This window comes from Tachypleus tridentatus, chromosome 7 (assembly GCF_004210375.1).
Source record: "Tachypleus tridentatus isolate NWPU-2018 chromosome 7, ASM421037v1, whole genome shotgun sequence".
NCBI lineage: Eukaryota > Metazoa > Arthropoda > Merostomata > Xiphosura > Limulidae > Tachypleus > Tachypleus tridentatus.
Genome location: NC_134831.1, coordinates 36,577,786 through 36,595,853, shown reverse-complemented (window position 1 = coordinate 36,595,853; position 18,068 = coordinate 36,577,786). Strand labels below are relative to the sequence as shown.

General features: G+C 35.1%; 1 pseudogene across 1 annotated transcript in view; it reads right to left on the bottom strand.

The window, feature by feature from the left end:
• Positions 1–17,191, bottom strand: part of LOC143255442 (sex peptide receptor pseudogene) — a 69,706-nt pseudogene extending 52,515 nt beyond the window's left edge. Inside the window, exon 1 of the transcript XR_013030657.1 lies at positions 17,082–17,191. The product of XR_013030657.1 is annotated as a sex peptide receptor pseudogene (transcript). The remainder of the gene's footprint in view (positions 1–17,081) is intronic.
• Positions 17,192–18,068: the final 877 nt, after the last annotated feature.

The window sequence follows — 18,068 nt, the reverse complement described above, 5'->3', positions numbered from 1 at the left end:
TTCCTGTCAGTATTATTGTTGCTACTTTATAAAGTTTTATTCTCGTGATTTTTAGTTGTAATTCTATGGTTATTTCAGGATTTTTTCTTCCAAGATTAATGAGACTACATAATGATATTTAATTCTTGCAACTTGTAATTTTAATGTTGTTTATCTCATTAGTAATTATATTCAGTTACGAGTGTCCGTGATTTTTCTTTAATTTTTTAGTACTTGAACACATTAACTTGGGAGTATCTGTTACTCATCAAAAGTTATATTCAGTCAGTTCGTGAGTTTCTTTAATTCTACAGTAAATATATCCAGCTAAAACTGTTCGTAGATTTCTTTTTCATTCATTAGTAATCGTATTCTGTCAAAGGTTTCCGAGGACTTTCATTCTTTACTGAGTATCTTCACCCAGACGTTTACTACATATCTTCACCCAGACGTTTACAACATATCTTCACCCAGACGTTTACTACATATCTTCACCCAGACGTTTCCATTTTTTTTTTCCAAATCTCCGTCACTTTTCAATGTTCATCTACGTTACATGGGCTTGCCTTTTAAAATTAGCTTATTAGTAAAACGTGCAAAAGAATAACAGAGTTTGAACAATAACATAATATTCTTAAATAGTAAACTACATAGCATAAAGGATATATTGTGAATTAATTGTTGAAAATAACTTAATATTCTTAGATAACAACACTATTAAGTGTGTGACATGCATTGTAAATTAATTGTTGTAAAATAACCTAATATTCTTGAATAATAACATTGGTAAGCATAAAGAATGTATTGTAAATTAATTGTTGAACAACAACAATCTCAATTAATAACATTATTAACCATGATGGATATATTTTAAATTAATCGCCGAATAATACTCTAATATTCTTAAATTGTTTGGTTTGTTTTGAATTTCGCGCAAAGGTACATGAGGGCTATCTGCTCTAGCCGTTCCTAATTTTGTAGTGTAAGACTGGATAGAAGGCAGCTAGTCATCACCACTCACCGCCAACTCTTGGGCTACTCTTTTACCAACGAATAGTGGGATTGACCGTCACATTATTACGCCCCACGGCTGAAAGGATGAGCATGTTTGGTGTGACGGGGATTCGAATCCGCGGATTACGAGCCGAGTACCTAAACCGTCTAACCATGCCGGGCCTGTTATTAAATAATAACACTACTAAACATGAATAATTCAACAATAGTAGAATAATCTAAAATAATAAAACTAGATTAATATAGTTTGTTTTGGAATTTCGCACAAAGCTACTCGAGGGCTATCTGTGCTAGCCGTCCCTAATTTTGCAGTGTAAGACTAGAGAGAAGGCAGCTAGTCATCACCACCCACCGCCAACTCTTGGGCTACTCTTTTACCAACGAATAGTGGGATTGACCGTCACATTATACGCCCCCACGGCTGGAAGGGCGAGCATGTTTAGCGCGACGCGGGCGCGAACCCGCGACCCTCAGACTACGAGTCGCACACCTTACGCGCTTGGCCATGCCGGGCCAGATTAATATAAAAAAAAAAGAAAAAATAATAAGTACCGTTCTTTCTTATCGTACTTAAAGAATTTGGTATGAAACAAAACAAAACTAAATTTGGTCTGAAACAAAACAAAACTAAATTTTAAGGCAACAAGTTTCACATTTTTGATAAAAAGCTAGTTTAAAGAATTTTGTAATTTCAGAGTCTTATGCACAAACTTTGAAGAATCCGCAAATACGACATGTTGGTTAAAATAAAATATGTATCTGTTTTTTTGTTTGTTTGTTTCTTTGTTTGTTTTGAATTTCGCGCAAAGCTACATGAGGGCTATCTGCTCTAGCCGTTCCTAATTTTGTAGTGTAAGACTGGATAGAAGGCAGCTAGTCATCACCACTCACCGCCAACTCTTGGGCTACTCTTTTACCAACGAATAGTGGGATTGACCGTCACATTATTACGCCCCACGGCTGAAAGGATGAGCATGTTTGGTGTGACGGGGATTCGAATCCGCGGATTACGAGCCGAGTACCTAAACCGCCTAACCATGCCGGGCCTGTTATTAAATAATAACACTACTAAACATGAATAATTCAACAATTGTAGAATAATCTAAAATAATAAAATTAGATTAATATAGTTTGTTTTGGAATTTCGCACAAAGCTACTCGAGGGCTATCTGTGCTAGCCGTCCCTAATTTTGCAGTGTAAGACTAGAGAGAAGGCAGCTAGTCATCACCACCCACCGCCAACTTTTGGGATACTCTTTTACCAACGAATAGTGGGATTGATCGTCACATTATAATGCCCCCACGGCTGAAAGGGCGAGCATGTTTGGCGCGACGGGGATGCGAACCCGCGACCCTCGGATTACGAGTCGCACGCCTTAACGCGCTTGGCCATGCCGGGCCGTTTTTTTTGTTAATCTAAAACTCGATTCACAGAGCATTACACAATTGTTTTACCTCTTCGATATCCCACTGTTAGTGGCCTATGGCACATGAAAATCTAGCAGACTGAGCTAGCTAAGTGATTTTAGGCCATAAAACTCTATTTTCTTGGCTTAAAGTATTCTGAGACATAAATAACTATGTATATGAACACAATGGTATGCATTAATACTGTTTCTTATACGGAATATGCAATGCTGCTGATTGAATCTCGGGAAATTATTTTAATATGTTATGTAGCAAAGCTTTTGTGTATAATTAAATCCAACCTGAGACGAATTATCCTATATTGAACGATGAATTACAGATTAAGTAACTAATCATGTGAAGATACTACTTGTTTACCCCGACTTTATTTATCATACTGTGTATGTCATGCAGGAATTTTGTTTTATTTGTTTGGAATTAAACACAAAGCTACATAATTGACTATCTATGCTCTGCTCACTATGGGTATCGACACCCGGTTTCTGGCGGAGCGAATCCGCAGACATGCCCGCTGTGCTACTGGGGGTGGCATGCAAGGATATGTTTTGGCTTATTTTTTTTGTTCGGTTTAATTACGACGCCCGAAAGGAGCGCACCAGCATTCAACGTCTTTACTAAAGTATGTAACATGTGGCGCAGCTGTAAGTGTGAGGGCTTATAAGACAAAAAGTCAGGTTTCAATACCTACAAGGGACAAAGTATATACAGCCTATTGTACAGCTTTGAGCTTAACAACAAAATAAACGATAACGAGCTGCACAATGAGATATCTCTGCTCTGCCTCCCTCAAATATCGAAACCCGTTTTATTGGGGTTTAAGTCCGGAGACATACAGTTGTGCCACTGGGGACTAGTGAATGAATGTGCGCTATTATTCTGTATATACGTAAAACAGGTACTAGTTAAACATTTCTGTGTTTAGGTTTCGGTTTTCTATGACAGCTTTAACATTTAAAAGTTTATTTCAAAACCTAAATATCTATACGAAAGAAAACTAGGGCGACCAAATATTTATATGTGGGTTTCCATTCTAACATTCCGTTCTCTGTAAGACACTATGTCAGGTATCTGGCTGAGAACGTCTTAAAATACTAACAAATTCGGTCTCACTTTCGACGCTTTTGCGCACTCTTCCCAGCAAGAGATCCTTTAAACCACACACCCTAGTTTCCGATTTTAGGTTCAGCGTAGACGTTTTCCATATCAATAAGTGAGTTTGTTGTGAGAAAACTGACACATAAATAAACTTAGCAACGCGTTCAAATATTTCAGAGCATGTGGTTCTTCTGAAATGTAATTCACTGACTGAATGAAAACATCTACATCTACATTACTTATTTTAACTACCAGTTAATTCTCGTGTCTAACGTGCATACTACTAGGGTTTACATAATCAAAAAATGAATTCAGGCTACAAGAAATAAAGATATCTAAAGATGAACGTCATCCAAATGAACGTACAGTAGCATTCTTCTGTTTTTAAATCGCTTAAGTAATCGTGCTCAAATCTAAACGCTATGAAATAGTTTTAAGAACACTTACAATCATTATGTAATATTTTGAACAATTTAAAATACAATACCTTCAACATTATCTTTTTTGTTGTCTTTACCCTCAAACCCAGCAAGCGCTAGTTCTTTACCTCTGAGGTAAATTATTTAATCTTCACAAGAATTGGACAAGCTGATAAATAATACTAGAGTGAAAAACATATTGTTCTGGACAAAATACGATCTACCAAAATGCCTGATTCGTTTAAATAACCGTTATATAATATCGAAATCTGAGTAGATAATTTTTAATATAATACAGCCGTTTTGTTTTAGGCATTCTATTTTCTATGAAGTAAGTTTTAAAACAGTTCTTCGCCTTGACAGGATACTCTAACGAAACGTCTTATTCTTATTAATCAGCCACAGTTCTTATTCTTACCTGACAATATTCATGGCAGTCCTCATTCCAACCAGGGGATATTGACCACATTTCACAAACCTACCAAGATATATTGATATGTTCCTCAATCCTACCAGGGGGATATTGACCACATTTCTCAGTCCTACCCAGATTTTCTAATATGTTCCTCAATCCTACCAGTGGATATTGACCACACTTCTCTCTCCTACAAAGATATATTAACCATGTTTTTTAGTCCTACTGGTGATATTGACCACACTTTTTGACCCTACCAAGATATATTGATCATGTTCCTCAGTCCTACCAGTAGATATTGAACACATTTCTCAATCCTACCAAGATATATTGATTATGTTCCTCAGTCCTACCAGGAGATATTGACGACACTTCTCTCTCCTACAAAAATATATTGACCGTGTTCTTTAGTCCTGCTGGTGATACTGATCACACTTCTCTCTCCTACAAAGATATATTGACCGTGTTCTTTAGTCCTACTGGTGATATTGACCACACTTCTCGACCCTACCAAGATATATTGATCATGTTCCTCAGTCCTACCAGTAGATATTGAACACATTTTTCAATCCTACCAAGTTATATTGATCATGTTTCTCAGTCCTACCAGGAGATATTGAACACATTTCTCAATCCTACCAAGATATATTGAGCATGTTCCCCAGTTCTACTGGTGATATTGACCACACTTCTCTCTCCTACAAAGATATATTAACCATGTTTTTTAGTCCTACTGGTGATATTGACCACACTTTTTGACCCTACCAAGATATATTGATCATGTTCCTCAGTCCTACCAGGAGATATTGAACACACTTCTCTCTCCTATAAAGATATATTGACCGCGTTCTTTAGTCCTACTGGTGATATTGACCACACTTCTCGACCCAACCAAGATATATTGATCATGTTTTTCAGTCCTACCAGGAGATATTGACCACATTTCTCAATCCTACCAAGATATATTGATGTGTTCCTCAATCCTACCAGAGGATATTGACCACACTTCTTTCTCCTACAAAGATATTTTGGCCGTGTTCTTTAGTTCTACCAGGGGATCTTTACCACACTTCTCAATCCAACCAAAATATATTGACCCTATTCCTCAATCCTACCAGGGAATACTGATCAATCCTACCAAGATATATTGATGTGTTCCTCAATCCTATCAGGGGATATTAACGACACTTCTCTCTTCTACAAACATATATTGACCGTGTTGTTTCGTCCTACCAGGAGATATTGATCACACTTCTCAATCCGACCAAGATATATTGACCACGTTCTTCAATCCTACCATGGTTATTGACTACACTCTTTAGTTTACCGAAGGAATATTAATACTTTTCTCTATCACAATACACCAGTTTAAGTTTATTTACTTAATAGTGAACGTAATAAGTTCGCAAAACAAATGATAATTACAAACTTCACTGTCTGACGATTGATGACAGTTTCTTTCTCAAATGAGATAATTTTATTTTTATTATTTATCCATTACGACCAATTGGTTTCGGAAACGTCCAAGTTTTCAAAGAATACTGGAAGATATTAATTGCAGATAAAATCAAAAGTTTTTGTTGTATTTGTTTTTTTTAATTTTGAGTCATATATGATAATGAAATAAACTACCATTAATGAGAAAAATAAAGAGCCCTAAGTAATTCTTTTTCAACCATAATTGACTTGCTGAATATGTAACAGCTCACAAACATTATTATTTTGTTTTTTCTGGAGCTCTATGTTAGTTATTTTTTAACAATCATGTAGGCTTATGGCCATGGCATTATTATACTGTTTATCGTACAGGTAATGATGGATCTGCAATGGTAGCTGTAAGAAAGTAAAAATAAATTGCTTTAGAATGTTTGTTTGTTTGTTTTGGAATTTCGCACAAAGCTACTCGAGGGCTATCTGTGCTAGCCGTCCCTAATTTAGCAGTGTAAGACTAGAGGGAAGGCAGCTAGTCATCACCACCCACCGCCAACTCTTGGGCTACTCTTTTACCAACGAAAAGTGGGATTGACCGTACATTATAACGCCCTCACGGCTGGGAGGGCGAGCATGTTTTGGCGCGACTCGGGCGCGAACCCGCGACCCTCAGTTTACGAAGTGCACGCCTTAATGCGCTAGGCCATGCCAGGCCAAATTGCTTTAGAAGAAATTATTGATCCACACAATAAGAAGACAAAAACTGTGAAGCTTATTTCTAAACAAAAATTAATTGGTTGTCTCTGAATTATTGACCAAGTCAGCGCATATGTTGTTTAAGGCGTGCTGTTTGGATTGAAAGTATAGAATACAAAATAAATGTCAGAATTGGAATTAGGTTGACCTGAATTATATGTAGATATCATTAAAAGTATAATAAATATTCTAATAAACAAGATACTTATTATAAAATGTTAATTATATGTAGACATCATTAAAAGTATAATAAATACTCTAATAAACAAGATACTTATTATAAAATGTTTCACATCTCGATAATTTCATTACGCATAACAAGAATTCTGCATTATTTAACGATCTCAAGATTTTAAACACGTAAGTTGTTTGCAAAATTCGAATAACATCAATTTGTTTGTTTGTTTTTGAATTTTGCACAAAGCTACTCGAGGGCTATCTGTGCTAGCCGTCCCTAATTTAGCAGTGTAAGACTAGAGGGAAGGCAGCTAGTCATCACCACTCACCACCAACTCTTGGGCTAATCTTTTACCAACGAATAGTGGGATTGACTGTAACATTACGCCCCCATGGCTGGGAGGGCGAGCATGTTTGGCGCGACGGGGATGCGAACCCGCGACCATCAGATTACAAGTATCACACCTTAACACGCTTGGCCATGCAGGGCCCCGAATGACATCAAATTGTATGGTTAAAATATACTATTTTTTTTTTATCTTTAAGAATTCAAAAATATGCAATTTAAAAATTTTTAGTCTAAAAAGTCAGTAATATTATTTGTATCTGTTCTGATTGTTATATGCCAGAGCGTAGTTTAGGATATCGGATAGTCAATCCGAGGGGTACAGGTTTGAGTCGTGATGCAACAAACATTATGTTTGTTTTTTTTTTTTTTCAACTGTAAGTGTGTTATAGTATTGGCAGTAAATCTTGCTATTTACATGAAGGTAACAATTCACGTGGCGGATGTTGCTGAATGGTCAGCCTTCTCCGAGGCCAGGCGGTTGACATGCTGGAATGTAAATTTGAATTTTCCTCGTTTCTGTTCCTTTACCGATAAATGTGGTCCACACTCTGAGGTCATGATTGTGTCATAAGAATAAATATAAAACTCAACCCAAGAGTTTATCGGTGATATTGCTGTCTGTCTGTCTTCCAGGATGATCAATTCAAAATTATGAACGACGAACACAGACAGCTATTTTGTGCACGAATTTCCCTGTGGTCCGGGGCTCAAACTTGGGGACGACTATTGAACTATAGGAGTCTTTGACCTGTACGTTTAACAAAAGTGTGCAAAGCGTCGTTCGGGTAACAAGCAAACCTACTGTCGTATAGTATGTCCAGAAACTATTAACACATACATTAAACGTTTACTTCTGAAGGCATGGAACGACTGGTCTCTTGATCTGATAAAACTTCAGGAACTACGTGGAAAACAAGTGTTTACTTATCCGTTTCAGAATTTTTGCGGAAGGATACACAAAGATTATCTGTGTGTAGACGTTCACAGTTTTGATACTTTGAGAAGGAAGTTAACCAGTTAACAGCGCACGTACTATTGGGCTAATGAGAAGGAAGTTAACCAGTTAACAGCGCACGTACTATTGGGCTAATGAGAAGGAAGTTAACCAGTTAACAGCGCACGTACTATTGGGCTAATGAGAAGGAAGTTAACCAGTTAACAGCGCACGTACTATTGGACTAATGAGAAGGAAGTTACCCAGTTAACAGTGCACGTACTATTGGGCTAATGAGAAGGAAGTTAACCAGTTAACAGCGCACGTACTATTAAGCTAATGAGAAGGAAGTTAACCACTTAGCAGCGCACGTACTACTGGGCTAATGAGAAGGAAGTTAACCAGTTAACAGCGCACGTACTATTGGACTAATGAGAAGGAAGTTAACCAGTTAACAGCGCACGTACTATTGGGCTAATGAGAAGGAAGTTAACCAGTTAACAGCGCACGTACTATTGGACTAATGAGAAGGAAGTTACCCAGTTAACAGCGCACGTACTATCGGGCTAATGAGAAGGAAGTTAACCAGTTAACAACGCAAGTACTATTGAGCTAATTTTGTTTAACCTAATTGTAAAATTTTATTGCCCTTCTTTGTAGTAAAGAGGGCGTTCACAACTTGAGAAGAGATGTCATATTACTCTAATATTACAATGTTGGATTTGATGTTTAATTATTTTGAATTGGTCACAACGTGAATTTAGGGAGGTTATTATGGTAGCAACTAAAATGAAACCTACGATAGTGCTTGACATCAACGTCTAGTGTTTGTGTGTTCCATAAACCAAGTTATTAACCACTATATTGTTACTTTAATTAATATTACTGGCCAGAGGGCTTATTGCCACTGATTTTATTAAATTTAACTTTTATTTTTGATCGTTGTTAGCTTAACATGTATGTATTTAGGACTAACAGAAATCTCCTAAGTTGAGATATTATTATCGTTACAAGTAAAACGTTATAAAAGTATGTGTAAGTTGGTATGTTTATTAATAGGTTGATTTTTAGTATGTGTGCTTTTCGTAGAGCAATGCCACATCGAGTTATCTGCTGCGTCCACCGAGGGGAATCGAATCCCTGATTTTAGCAGCATAAATGCTGTACCAGCGGGGGACTGATTTTAGTTTCGTTCTTAGTAGGTTGCGTTTCCTTACCGGAAGTCGATATTAATCGGATAATATCGTAGTTCCGCTGAGTTTTGCACTGTCAGTCAGTCAACGGAACGAAACGTTGCTGTTATCCTATATTACATAGTTAAGGTATTCTTTCGGTTTCTTGCTGAGGATTTTATTACTGAAAAAGTATTTTAAATAAGAGTTCTAATTAATAGTTTCGTCTTGAGTTTGCTTACTGATTAGGTATGTTTTATTATAAGTCACAGTAACATTTGTTTATGGAACAGGAATGACTTGTCGATCACTGATGACGTCACTCTCAAGTACACACATTTTAACCGGTCTTCTTTTTACCTGCTCAACTGGAGCAGTAGTTGTTAGTTGTTCCCTTAGTTGATAAAGAAGAACTATGATGATTTTAATAGTAAATGGTTGATGCTAGTTCACTAAAGCAACGACTGCTAGTGCTGTAATCTTGAACTTTGTGTTAAAAGTATTTGAAAGATTGTTCCCCGTTGGTACAGCGGTAAGTCTACGGATTTACAACGCTAAACTCAGCGGTTCAATTCCATCGGTGGACTCAGCAGACAGCCCGCTGTGGCTTTGCCATAAGAAAACACCCACATCCTGAAAGTCGCAGCTATATAATTAGTCTCAAGAAGCGTAACGCAGATGAATGAATTTCAAATAATTTATTACTAAATTAGTGTATACAATACCAAAAAAACAAACAAACAGAAAATATCACGTTCACTAACTCTTTCTTTCAGTAGATTTATTTTCAGGACGTGAGAAATTATCTACCAGAAGGCACTCTTACTCATCATAAAATTGGAATTGCGACTGATTTATACTACTAGACTAGGCATAGCGTAGGCCTAGTTGTTAGCGATTTTCTAAATGGATTTGAGGCCCCTGGTTCGCTTTCAATTTCCATAAACTGGAGTTCCAAACTTTAAAACCATGGGTGCGTTATACAAATGATGATTTAACCAAATTATTCTGTGAGAGTTGGCCAAGGGTTGACATTATACGTTGTAAACCATCTTTCTTCCATCTGGTCTTTCATTCAGTGTTGAGGCTAACGTAAAGAGCCAATTATGTAGCTTTACGCGAGCACCAAAAACACAGGAACTTGTTTTTCAAAGAGCTCTGTGATGTAGAAGGTTTCGACTGAAAATAATATTCTTTATATCAGAGCTAATAATGACAACATTGAAATTTTGAATAAACTGCAATTGCTCGTTAGTTATTTACAACAATCTAAAATTTACCTATAATTTCATGTAATTAGTTCATATTTCAACATTATTGGCTCTAATATTAATGTTTTGGAATTCATTTCAAAATCTTAAAGTTGAGAAATTGAAGATTTTTCTCAAATGGATAAATATGAAACTTAAGAGTACTCTTTCACTTATATGATGAAATTAAAGTATTGTGTTTCATCCGGGAACTTTTCTCCACTTTTATGGATTACTCGAGGAATAACATATTTCGAACCGATGTTTGCCATGCTCTTCACTTTGTTTGGTTATACACAAGAAAAGTTTATCCAGGGAGGCCGCCATAAAACTTTGAAGCATTCGCATACTCGGCACAGTTTTATTTTATACAGAAAACGTTATAAACGTTCAAAATAGGCAGTAACCTAGGAAACGTCTGATGTACTGCAAGTTTTATGTAATTTCGACGTCGACTGCGCGAAGCTCATTTTACGTTGAAGACACTAAACAGTTGGTTTCAGTTGAAGACACTAAACAGTTGGTTTCAGTTGAAGACACTAAACAGTTGGTTTCAGTTGAAGACACTAAACAGTTGGTTTCAGTACCACGTATGTGTAGTTATTCTCAAACCCCCAAAAAATATAGTTAGGAGCTAATTATCTACTTAACTTTCTAATAAATCGTTTAATGATTATGTGTATGTGTCTTTTCACAAAATGTTTACTGTAAGTTTAATAGGTAAAAACGACACATTGTAATTTACTTCAGACACAACGTATGGCATTTTCATTTCAACAAAAATTTTGACACCTTAACTGTTTCTTTTATATGGCAGAAGGAAGGTGTGAAGTAAGACTACGAGTCCTAAACACTGGACATCAAACACGCTTGGTGTTAACTAAATCATCATTAACTCTGTTAATTAGATTGTTGTGATTTTTGTCTCCTATTACGGTATTTAAACTTAAAACTAGAAACTTTTTCTTTTAAGACAACAATGTTGCTAGTGTCATTATTTGCGAAATGTAATTACGTAATTTACCGCAAGCGATTTTGAACAGTGTAAATATGAATAGATTGACTATTCTTATGAACTGTGCGTTTATAGATTATTGTGATTAACAGTGAAATTCTGGACGTTTTATGGTCTGGTGGTTAAAGCATTCAACTCGTACTCTATAGGCTACAGATTCGAATTGAACTACCGAACATGCTTACCCTTGGAGCCGTAGGCGAGTTATAAAGTTTCTGTCAATCCCACTATTCCTTAGTAAAGAGTAATCAAAGAATTGGCGGTGGGTGGTATTGATTAACTGTTTTATATATGGTCTATCACTTCTGAATTAGGGATGGTTTAGACACCCCTTGAATAGCTTTGGGCGAAATTGAACAGTAAAGAAACAAACAAACAAAATCAAAGTCCATTGTGTTACCTGTGGCAAGATCCTGTGCATTTCTGCTCCACAGGATATTTCAGTATGAAGAATTACTAAAATTACTGACTATTAAAAAACGGGTAAATAGTATATGGTATCGTTCAAGTTATAAAGTCACATATAAACTTTATCTGGAATTAAACTAGAAATGAAAAATTACTTTGAAAATGAGCCTGTTATGAAAGTAGAAAAACAAACAAACATCCAAACGATGACAACCTCACAAAAACACAAGTATTACATGTTAGTAAGTTGTTTCAAAGTACTTATGAAATAACTTCAGTTTCCAAACGAGTACTGTTAGTCTTTGTAAATTATGAAAATTTGCCTGGCACAAAGAAACAACCATTGACTTCCCTAAACAATAAACGTGTTGGTTGGTACTGTAGAAGGACTAGTGATTTTTATAAATAATAAACAATTTATTGACTGGTGCTGTAAAAGTACTAGTGAATTTTATAAACAATAAACAACTTGCTGACTGGTTCTGTAAAAGTACAAGTGAATTTTATAAACAATAAACAGTTTGATGACTAATATTGTGAACGGACTAGTGGTTTGTATAAACAATAAGCAACTTGTTGACTGGTGGTTTCTGATTTCTTTAAATAATAAACAACTTGTTGACTGATGCTGTAAATGGTCTATTGCTTTTTTATAAACAACAAACAGCTTGTTGGCTGGTACTAAAATATTTTTACTGTTTTACTTCTACCAAATTGAAAGAACAAATAGAAGTTAATAACCTAAACTATTAGATATTTTAACTATAATGTGTTTCAGTGATTGGAAGTCATCATGCGCACCAAGATACTTCATTTTGATAAAATATAAACTGAATTATAAAAATATCATAGAGTATAGTATTGTTAATAAAATTTATCACTGGCCTTTTTTGTGTTTTTTTGTAACTATTTAGGCCCAGTCAGTAATAAAAAATCTCAACTTCCACATCTAAAAGCAGTAAGTTGGATAAGTATAATAACGATCTTGTAAATATCGATAATGGTGATTGTAAAATGGATTTTCAATATAAATGTATATTAAAATCAGTGATTACGGTTTTATAATAATCTCAGCCTTAGAAAAGGTGGAAAATCAGGAAGTCAGAAATGAGAAATAGTCCAACACATGTGGTAACTATTTTGTTCGGATTAATTCGGTATCTTTCTTGGAAAGGTTTCTCAAATACTGTGATTTGTGTAACCACGTGTTCTGACTTTGTGTATCGACCCGAGATATTCGTAATAAAAATAGCGAGGGTTGTATGTGCTATAGAGAACAACGCTTATCGTAAATTTTAATAAACGTCTTCACTCTCGTTTGTTTACTTCCCTCGGTTTCTACATAAAGAGCATTACATACGAACCCTGCACGATACGTCTTTATCTATATGAATGCTCTAGTCTGCCACAGTTTATATAAAATACACTGGCTTACTGGTCTTTTCTCATTATGTCTGGTCGGTGAACATGCATACAATGTTATTCATTCCTGATAATCGCTGTGTTTTATGTTTTTCTTTTTCTTTGTCACTAACAAATATTGTTTGTTACGGATCATATGAAAATAGTTATTGTAATGTCTCTCTTGAACATTATATTATAGAAACAGAGCGTAAATTTAGTTTCATCCTTTATGCTTTGAGAAATTACCAATTTCTAAACCTAAACTATTTTTATATGCTGTGTAGGATAGCATTTCCAACTTACGTGAAACGAACGTTACACCAGGAAACGTAAAAATAGTGTTACAACAATTAAAAGAAAAACCAATACTTCAACAAGAAATTGAAAAACTGTTAGAAAAAGGAAAAATCGAAAATTACAACAATGAATTGTAAATACAAAATGTCACACAATCTACTTTTTCGGTAAATATTGTACCAAAAGTTACTACATAACGCAGCCACGCTCTTGACGTATATAATAAACAGGAAATTGAGTTAAAAGCCCATTTTTGCTTAAATACAAACTAATCGATCATGAGTAACAACGCAGAAACAAAAGGACTATCTAAAGGTCGAGTCGTGGTTGTAAAAGCGAAATACTATAGTTCTTGTAACGTTACCGAGAAAGAAATAAAATCATTCGCATATTTTGAGGCAGGGATGCGTTATAAGAGTGATAGTTAATCCTTACTATTTAACTAGAGCTGGCCATTTTAGGATATCATTTCATAACGCAAGTAATCTTGTGTAGCTTAATAGAACTTTCCAAATAATCAATATGTTAAGAATAATGTTATTATCCTTTACATAAGATTTACTTCCTGTAGTATGCAGTGACATTAAATATTTTGACACGACACATTAATGTCGATCAGCTACTAAGCAGAACGGACTTTAGAATGTTTTTCAACTGAGTTATGACTATTTAAAGCAATCTTTATACAACGCTAAACGTATGGTGTGCCCTTACACCATTACAACTCTCATACGTATGTGTGCCATGGATGATTTAGGTGTGAATGATAAAAATTGTGTTTGATACGTAGGTATAATTGATATTAATTGTCTGGTTGAATTTTGATATTACTCTAATCGGAAGTTATTATTACTATTAGACCACAATCTATGACAAAATACCTAGATATATTCCATTGAACTTGGGTATCTGCTTCCAACATTTAAGTTGATCAGAGATATAAAAGCTTGCTGGAGTAATACTGGGAGACTTGGCTGTTTGACTTCTAATGCTTTCTAGGACACTGGTTTGCTAGCTTTCGTGAATTTCAATTGCTAGTAACAGGAGATTTACTTAGTTCCATAGCATTTGCTTTTTGTTATCGTCGGATGGTTCTCTATTCAAATGATCGTATTTGCTTTGAATTGTATTCGTGTTCTTCCAAGGAACTGGTTAATGCCCTGCGCTCTGTCGTGTGCGTTTCTCTCTTTCATGAAGGACAATGAAAATTTCTTTGAAACGTTGTGCTTTGGTTCTACGTAGATTGAAAATCTCTCTGATAGAACTGTGATATATAACAGTTAGAGTTAACTTTTCCAGGGCAGATTTTCTCTCTTTCATTGTTGAGGATTTACTGTGAATTAGATGTAAAGCTTTGCCGACATACTGTTACATTGCATATAAAGTGAGATTAAGTTTCAGCGTGTATTCTACCAGCGTATTAAATGAGGTTAAGTTTCTAATGTATTCCCCAACACTGGGTCATGGCATGGCCAGGTGGTTATGACACTCAACTCGTAATTCGAGGGGTGTGGGTTCGTATCCCAGTCACACCAAAAATGTTCGCCCTTTCAACTGTTATAATGTAACGGTCAGTCCCACTATTGGTTGGTAAAAGAGTAGCCTAAGAGTTGGCGGTGAGTGGTGATGACTAAAAGCCTTTCCTCTAGTTATATACCGCTAATTAAATGACGGTTAGCAAAAGCTTTGCGCGAAATTTAAAACAAACAAACAAACAATCCACTGCACTGAAATTAATCCAGGTGTTTATAGTATTATTGCGTAACGAATAAAAAATTTAATATTCGTCTAATCCTCAGAATACCCCACACCTGAAAAAGAAAGAAACAACACATGGAGTTGTTAATAGCTTTTGATGTATTTAAAATTTTCTACTTTATACTATTTAATTATATCAGTTTTTGACCTTTTATTGTAATTAACTTACAAGGTCAAGCCTCTCAACTTAAGCACAGTTAATTGTATAGTATTTTCTTTCTTTTATGTTATTCAAATATGAATTATGACTAAAACTGTTAATTATTTTAAATTCAAGATATACATTAAACTCAATGAACTGCAACTTCAGTTACTTGGTGGATAAATGCCAGACTGTGATTCCGAGAGTCCGTGGTTCCTGTCTCGTTGCTATAAGATTGCATTCCGTGAGAACGTTATAGGATTAACGGCCAAATCGCACTATTTGATTAGAGTAGCTCAATAGCTGGCGGTGGGTGCTGTTGACTAGCTGCCTCCCTTATTGTCTATCAGCTCAAAATTAGGAACGGTTAGTGCAGATAGTCCTTGTGTAGTTTTGTGAGAGTATCAGAAACAAACATCTCAGTAAATCAAACAATAATGTTTTGTTTCGATTGAGCTCGCTTTCAAAAGGTTAGAGTGCAGCGCGGTCTTCTTAATGAATCTCTGCTCCACTATTTTGTGAACTTGAGTAGGGATTCATTTTAGTACAATAGTTCATTATTTACAGTGTTGGTTCTAGTATTATAATAATGTCAATATCATTCTCTATGTTGAGGTGAGTTATATATATTCTGTGTTCTTTGAAATTTATTGGGCTTATTTGGAAGAAATGTCAACAGTATAAGTGTTGTTTGATGTTGTTCTGCTCCGCACAGCACGATTACTGCATGTTTATTGATGAACTGATTTCCTGAAGATGTGGATTATTTTGCTGTGCATGTGGTATCCGTGAATGTAGTAGTACTCATGTGTTTGTTTGAGTGTAAACAAAGAGAACGTTTCTTCTCAACAAATTACAAGTTTGTTAACTTCTGTCTGTATGCAAGTTTAGTTTAGAATCTTTTGAAAACGCTGGAGTTTCCGTTAGGTGATGAAATCATGTAAATCTACAATGAACAAACATACAGCCTACAAACACTAGTTAGTTTCGTTATAAATGAATTCACAGTTTCTTAAAGTAAAACCTAGTAGCTTGATGTTCTAATCTCTTATAACCCCTTGAACTTAATGAATTTAACTTAGATTACCTGCACTAAGTCGGTTAGTTTCTCTTTGAGATTCCACGCTGAGGTAACCCAATGTCGAAAACAAAGAAACCATAACTGAAGATGGAAATGTTTGACTGATTGTTGAGTACAAGAAAACTTGTGCCTTAATTTAAAGTTTTAGATTATAAAACTAAAACTGAAGGTTGAACTGTTCTTTAATGGAATGTTGTACACTACAAAGTTAAAATGAATATGAAATGCACTACCTTATGTAGCGTGTTTTCGATTATTTTATATTGAACAGTATAATACTACAAATATAAATGGGATTGTTAAGCATGACGTGAAGAGATTTTTTTAACTAAATAAATGAAAAATGAAACCACAAATCGATTTTAAAATTTTATATTAAGTTGTATGTTTGGTTAACAAAATATCAAACTCCAAATATTTATGAAAAAAGATGGAAGTAAGAACCTGTTATGGCTACTAGTTATTTTGTTTCAAAGTATTGAAGTGTTGTGGATCTATTAGAGTGAAAATAGGAAAATGCAGCCAGTGTGAAAAATCTTAGAGTAAAATTCACGTACCAATTTTGAAGATATCAGATGTGGAACTGGAACATTCGAATGGATCTATCGGAGCGAAGAGGACGCTTCTCTTCTCTGTCTTCTTCGTCACTGAAGGAACTCACTTGAACACTCTCATACTAATCCGTGGGAGCCGCCTACTTCTTTAATCAGCATTCTTTCTGACATACGGGGGTGATGCGCTTGCGTGATCCTCTTAAACGAGGTAGGAAGCGGATAAACTAAATCGAAGACCACATTACATGATCAAATAAAATATTTCAGGAGAGCTGATCTAACTTCCATGACAGACTTACCTTTTTTGTCACATTTTCTTTTACTACAATAACATGTTAAGCTCAGGATCTCTCTCGTTAAACGTTTTATTTTTGTTCTTATTTGTTATTGGTATTTTTACATATCTTCTATTTTGTTAAACAGCGTCTCTTTTTTTTTTTTGTTCTGAGAAGAAATATTCAAATATCTGTAAGGTTGTTAAAGAAGACATTGAATAAATAACTGACAAAATGTATTTATTGTGTACTATTCAGGTCTTTCGATGTTTCTGTACAATTTTCATATCTTGTAATATTTCTGTGCTTGTTAATTCTGTGTTAACATTGGGATGTTGTTGTTACCTCTGTAGTATCGAATGTCTTTATCCAAGTAGTAACGTTCGGATGATGTTACACTATGTAACACAAATTTTGTTCCTGGATTGTACGTGTTATTTCCTTATTGCTTATGCTGTGAAAGTACAGAAAATGGCCGTTATTCCCTAAAACCTTGTTTTTGTGATGTGAATAATGTAATTTAGAAATTAACCTTTCTTAATTTTCTATGTAAAACCTAGCAAATTTGCACATTTTCATTTACATAAGGTCTGAATAAAACAACATATGAATCAAAATTTACATGTATTTATAGTAAAGTTATACAAAAATGAACAAAAATTTTAGAAGTGAGTAGATTTTCGAAATCTGCGACTGCACTGTAAATCACTTTCAG